The sequence below is a fragment of the Silurus aristotelis genome, assembly GCF_946808225.1.
Source record: "Silurus aristotelis genome assembly, chromosome: 23".
Lineage (NCBI taxonomy): Eukaryota > Metazoa > Chordata > Actinopteri > Siluriformes > Siluridae > Silurus > Silurus aristotelis.
Window position 1 is genome coordinate 19,960,487 of NC_139596.1, and position 7,892 is coordinate 19,968,378.

The window sequence follows — 7,892 nt, forward strand, 5'->3', positions numbered from 1 at the left end:
CTCCAACCTCTTTCTCCTTCTGCTCTCCTGCACTTCCTCATTCCACCACCACGTCTCTTTGTCTTCCTTTCTATTTCCAGATGTTACACCAAGAACCTTTCTAGCTGTCTCCCTTATTTCTTCTGCAGTTGTTCCACAATCATCCAGCACCTTCTCACCACCACCGAGCTCCTATCTGACCTCGTCCCTGAACCTCACACTACAGTCTTCATCCTTCAGTTTCCACCATCTTATTCTTCTTTCAGTCCTCACTCTCCTCCTCTTCTTCACCTCCAAAACCATCCTCCAGACCACCATCCGATGCTGTCTATCTACACTGTCCCCTGCCAACACCTTACAGTCTCCAAAGAACATAATCCACCTGTGTGCACCTTCCTCCACTCTTATACGTCACCCTATGATCCTCCTTCTTCTTAAAATACGTGTTCACCACTGCCATTTCCATCCTTTTAGCAAAATCTACCACCATCTGCCCTTCTACATTCCTCTCCTTAAAGCCATACCTACCCATCACCTCCTCATCACCTCTGTTCCCTTCACCTACATGCCCATTAAAGTCTGCCCCAATCACCAATCGTTCTTTCCTAGGTACACCATCTACCACTTCATCTAATTCACTCCAGAATCTTTCCTTCTCCTCCATCTCACAGCCAACTTGTGGAGCATAAACACTGATGACATTTATCATCATCCCTTCAACTTCCACCTTCACGATCATCACCCTATCAGAAACTCTCTTCACCTCCACTACACTCTTACTGTACTCTTCCTTCAGAATCACCCCTACACCATTTCTCTTCCCATCCACACCATGATAGAACAGTTTAAACCCCTCCAATGTTCCTGCTCTTACTCCCTTTCCACACAACATCTCTACCTTTCTCCTCTCCATTATATCAGCTCCCTCTCTCCCTTTACCAGTCATAGTACCAACCTGAACCTCCACTCTCCTCCACTTCTCCTTTCCCTGCCGTCTCTGTAGACGTCTTCCTCCTCTCCTTCTCCTCCTTTAGCCAACAGCAGCACAATTTACACCGGTACCCTGTTGGTTAACGATATCTGTGGCGGTCGTTGTTAACCCGGGCCTCGACCGATCCGCTATGAAATTCTGATTTGTAATCCGCATTTTTGATTTGACATGTTTTACGCTGGATGTCCTTCATAACACAAACATCCACATTTATCTGGGCTTGAGACCGACACTGAGAGTCACCTGACCTGAGTAACACTGATGACTGGGTTATTTGATTAATGAGTGATATTATTATTGTTGTTGTTGCGATGGACATCACATTTACAGACCATATGGTGAAGAGACACCATTTTCAAAGAGAGACAGTGTGTGTGTGTGTGTGTGTGTGTGTGTGTGTGTGTGTGTGTGTGTGTGTGTGTGTGTTCATGCACAATGTTTGAAATCACAAAGTGAATCTTGTTTTTTCTGAAAAACAGAAAAAAAACACGTTTTTAGCTCAGCTATTTTTCAATGTTGATTTATTCAGGGCTTTAATAAAAAACAGAACAAAGTAAAAAAAACAAAAGTATAGAAAGGGATAAAAGGAATTGAAAGAAACTAAAAAGAAAAAAGTGTACAATCAAACTGTAAATATAAAAAATCTCTTAAATAAAATTGGTTTTGTAGTGGAAGAATTCTAATTCATCTGAGTTCTGCTTCATGGAGTGATGGTCTTTGATCCCTGCAGCACAGTGACTGATCCCTGCAGTGTAATGACTGATCCCTGCAGTGTAATGACTGATCCCTGCAGTGTAATGACTGATCTCTGCAGTGTAATGACTGATCTCTGCAGTGTAATGACTGATCCCTGCAGTGTAATGACTGATCCCTGCGGTGGTGTAACTGATCTCTGCAGTGTAATGACTGATCCCTGCCATGTAATGATTGATACCCGCAGTGGCGTGACCGATCCCCGCAGTGGCGTGACCGATCCCCGCAGTGGCGTGACCGATCCCCGCAGTGGCGTGACCGATCCCCGCAGTGGCGTGACCGATCCCCGCAGTCCAATGACCGATCCCTGCACTTGTAGTGACTGATCCCTGCAGTGTAATGATTGATCCCTGCAGTGTAATGATTGATCCCTGCAGTGTAATGATTGATCCCTGCAGTGTAATGATTGATCCCTGCTGTACTGTGACTGATCCGTGATTACAATTTACTCTGATAATGACACTCTTTACATTGAATGTAAGAACAATCATAGCTTTATTATCATTCTCTACTTTACATGGTGCTGATAATTAGCTCTGAGATCAGTGCTCTTTCCTTCTGCACTACACACACACACACACACACACACACACACACACACACACACACATACACACACACACAGACTGATGCTGCTATGACAATCTGGAGAATACAGCAGCTTCCTCTGAGTGTGCCTGTCATGAATAAATGAATAAAGAGTGAAAAATAAGCATCTCCCAGATTCCAAACTTGTTTCTTCTTGCTGATTCAGACTTTCAGACTCACTTTGCAATTCCAAACAGTCGGAGAATAAACAGGTTTACAGAGGTGAGATAACAAAACAGGTGGACGAGCCCAAGAGGGCGGGGCTTCATATCCTCCACTGCAAGAGAAACAATAATGTAATAATGAAGAGTATTAAGAGATCACCCTAACTTCCACACATTTATCATCACTCATCATCACTCTGACCTCCACACTAATCATCACTCTGACCTCCACACTCATCACCCTGACCTCCACACTCATCACCCTGACCTCCACACTCATCACCCTGACCTCCACACTCATCATCACTCTGACCTCCACACTTATCACCCTGACCTCCACACTCATCACCCTGACCTCCACGCTCATCATCACTCTGACCTCCACACTCATCACCCTGACCTCCACACTCATCATCACTCTGACCTCCACACTCATCACTCTGACCTCCACACTCATCACTCTGACCTCCACACTCATCACTCTGACCTCCACACTAATCATCACTCTGACCTCCACACTCATCACCCTGACCTCCACACTCATCACCCTGACCTCCACACTCATCATCACCCTGACCTCCACACTCATCATCACCCTGACCTCCACACTCATCATCACCCTGACCTCCACACTCATCATCACTCTGACCTCCACACTCATCACCCTGACCTCCACACTCATCATCACTCTGACCTCCACACTCATCACTCTGACCTCCACACTCATCACTCTGACCTCCACACTCATCACTCTGACCTCCACACTAATCATCACTCTGACCTCCACACTCATCACCCTGACCTCCACACTCATCACCCTGACCTCCACACTCATCATCACCCTGACCTCCACACTCATCATCACTCTGACCTCCACACTCATCATCACTCTGACCTCCACGCTCATCATCACTCTGACCTCCACAATCATCATCACCCTAACCTCCACACTCATCATCACCCTGACCTCCACACTCATCATCACCCTGACCTCCACACTCATCATCACCCTGACCTCCACACTCATCATCACCCTGACCTCCACACTCATCATCACTCTGACCTCCACACTCATCACCCTGACCTCCACACTCATCATCACCCTGACCTCCACACTCATCATCACTCTGACCTCCACACTCATCACTCTGACCTCCACACTCATCACTCTGACCTCCACACTCATCACTCTGACCTCCACACTCATCACTCTGACCTCCACACTAATCATCACTCTGACCTCCACACTCATCACCCTGACCTCCACACTCATCACCCTGACCTCCACACTCATCATCACCCTGACCTCCACACTCATCATCACTCTGACCTCCACACTCATCATCACTCTGACCTCCACACTTTTCACCCTGACCTCCACACTCATCACCCTGACCTCCACACTCATCATCACTCTGACCTCCACGCTCATCATCACTCTGACCTCCACACTCATCACCCTGACCTCCACACTCATCATCACTCTGACCTCCACACTCATCATCACTCTGACCTCCACACTTTTCACCCTGACCTCCGCACTCATCACCCTGACCGCCACACTCATCATCACTCTGACCTCCACACTCATCATCACCCTGACCTCCACACTCATCATCACCCTGACCTCCACACTCATCACCCTGACCTCCACACTCATCACCCTGACCTCCACACTCATCATCACTCTGACCTCCACGCTCATCATCACCCTGACCTCCACGCTCATCATCACTCTGACCTCCACACTCATCACCCTGACCTCCACACTCATCATCACCCTGACCTCCACACTCATCATCACCCTGACCTCCACACTCATCATCACCCTGACCTCCACACTCATCATCACCCTGAACTCCACACTCATCATCACCCTGACCTCCACACTCATCATCACTCTGACCTCCACACTCATCACCCTGACCTCCACACTCATCACCCTGACCTCCACACTCATCATCACTCTGACCTCCACGCTCATCATCACTCTGACCTCCACAATCATCATCACCCTAACCTCCACACTCATCATCACCCTGACCTCCACACTCATCATCACCCTGACCTCCACACTCATCATCACCCTGACCTCCACACTCATCATCACCCTGACCTCCACACTCATCATCACTCTGACCTCCACACTCATCACCCTGACCTCCACACTCATCATCACCCTGACCTCCACACTCATCATCACTCTGACCTCCACACTCATCACTCTGACCTCCACACTCATCACTCTGACCTCCACACTCATCACTCTGACCTCCACACTCATCACCCTGACCTCCACACTCATCATCACTCTGACCTCCACACTCATCACCCTGACCTCCACACTCATCATCACCCTGACCTCCACACTCATCATCACTCTGACCTCCACACTCATCACTCTGACCTCCACACTCATCACTCTGACCTCCACACTCATCACTCTGACCTCCACACTCATCACTCTGACCTCCACACTAATCATCACTCTGACCTCCACACTCATCACCCTGACCTCCACACTCATCACCCTGACCTCCACACTCATCATCACCCTGACCTCCACACTCATCATCACTCTGACCTCCACACTCATCATCACTCTGACCTCCACACTTTTCACCCTGACCTCCACACTCATCACCCTGACCTCCACACTCATCATCACTCTGACCTCCACGCTCATCATCACTCTGACCTCCACACTCATCACCCTGACCTCCACACTCATCATCACTCTGACCTCCACACTCATCATCACTCTGACCTCCACACTTTTCACCCTGACCTCCGCACTCATCACCCTGACCGCCACACTCATCATCACTCTGACCTCCACACTCATCATCACCCTGACCTCCACACTCATCATCACCCTGACCTCCACACTCATCACCCTGACCTCCACACTCATCACCCTGACCTCCACACTCATCATCACTCTGACCTCCACGCTCATCATCACCCTGACCTCCACGCTCATCATCACTCTGACCTCCACACTCATCACCCTGACCTCCACACTCATCATCACCCTGACCTCCACACTCATCATCACCCTGACCTCCACACTCATCATCACCCTGACCTCCACACTCATCATCACCCTGAACTCCACACTCATCATCACCCTGACCTCCACACTCATCATCACTCTGACCTCCACACTCATCACCCTGACCTCCACACTCATCACCCTGACCTCCACACTCATCATCACTCTGACCTCCACACTCATCATCACTCTGACCTCCACACTCATCATCACCCTGACCTCCACACTCATCACTCTGACCTCCACACTCATCACCCTGACCTCCACACTAATCATCACCCTGACCTCCACACTCATCATCACCCTGACCTCCACACTCATCACTCTGACCTCCACGCTCATCACCCTGACCTCCACACTAATCATCACTCTGACCTCCACGCTCATCACCCTGACCTCCACGCTCATCATCACTCTGACCTCCACACTCATCACCCTGACCTCCACACTCATCACCCTGACCTCCACACTCATCATCACTCTGACCTCCACGCTCATCATCACTCTGACCTCCACGCTCATTATCACTCTGACCTCCACACTCATCACCCTGACCTCCACACTCATCATCACTCTGACCTTCACACTCATCATCACTCTGACCTCCACGCTCATCATCACTCTGACCTCCACGCTCATCACCCTGACCTCCACACTCATCATCACCCTGACCTCCACACTCATCATCACCCTGACCTCCACACTCATCATCACCCTGACCTCCACGCTCATCATCACTCTGACCTCCACACTCATCACCCTGACCTCCACACTCATCATCACCCTGACCTCCACACTCATCATCACTCTGACCTCCACACTCATCATCACTCTGACCTCCACACTCATCATCACCCTGACCTCCACACTCATCATCACCCTGACCTCCACACTCATCATCACTCTGACCTCCACGCTCATCATCACTCTGACCTCCACACTCTTCACCCTGACCTCCACACTCATCACCCTGACCTCCACACTCATCATCACTCTGACCTCCACACTCATCACCCTGACCTCCACACTCATCACCCTGACCTCCACACTCATCATCACTCTGACCTCCACGCTCATCATCACTCTGACCTCCACGCTCATCACCACTCTGACCTCCACGCTCATCATCACTCTGACCTCCACACTCATCACCCTGACCTCCACGCTCATCATCACTCTGACCTCCACACTCATCATCACCCTGACCTCCACACTCATCATCACTCTGACCTCCACACTCATCATCACTCTGACCTCCACACTCATCATCACCCTGACCTCCACACTCATCATCACTCTGACCTCCACGCTCATCATCACTCTGACCTCCACACTCTTCACCCTGACCTCCACACTCATCATCACTCTGACCTCCACACTCATCACCCTGACCTCCACACTCATCACCCTGACCTCCACACTCATCATCACTCTGACCTCCACGCTCATCATCACTCTGACCTCCACGCTCATCACAACTCTGACCTCCACGCTCATCATCACTCTGACCTCCACACTCACCCTGACCTCCACACTCATCATCACTCTGACCTCCACGCTCATCATCACTCTGACCTCCACACTCACCCTGACCTCCACACTCATCATCACTCTGACCTCCACGCTCATCATCACTCTGACCTCCACGCTCATCACAACTCTGACCTCCACGCTCATCATCACCCTGACCTCCACACTCACCCTGACCTCCACGCTCATCATCACTCTGACCTCCACGCTCATCATCACCCTGACCTCCACATTCACCCTGACCTCCACACTCATCATCACCCTGACCTCCACACTCATCATCACCCTGACCTCCAAACTCATCATCACCCTGACCTCCACACTCATCATCACCCTGACCTCCACACTCACCCTGACCTCCACACTCATCATCACCCTGACCTCCACACTCATCATCACCCTGACCTCCACACTCACCCTGACCTCCACACTCACCCTCACCCTGACCTCCACACTCATCATCACCCTGACCTCCACACTCATCATCACCCTGACCTCCACACTCACCCTGACCTCCACACTCACACTCACCCTGACCTCCACACTCATCATCACCCTGACCTCCACACTCACCCTGACCTCCACACTCATCATCACTCTGACCTCCACACTCACCCTGACCTCCACACTCACACTCACCCTGACCTCCACACTCATCATCACCCTGACCTCCACACTCACCCTGACCTCCACACTCACACTCACACTCACCCTGACCTCCACACTTATCATCACTCATCTTCCTCATTTACTGCTGATCAGCATACAGGTAGTATATCACTGTGGTCTAAGAGTCACACGCACACACACACACACACACACACACACACGC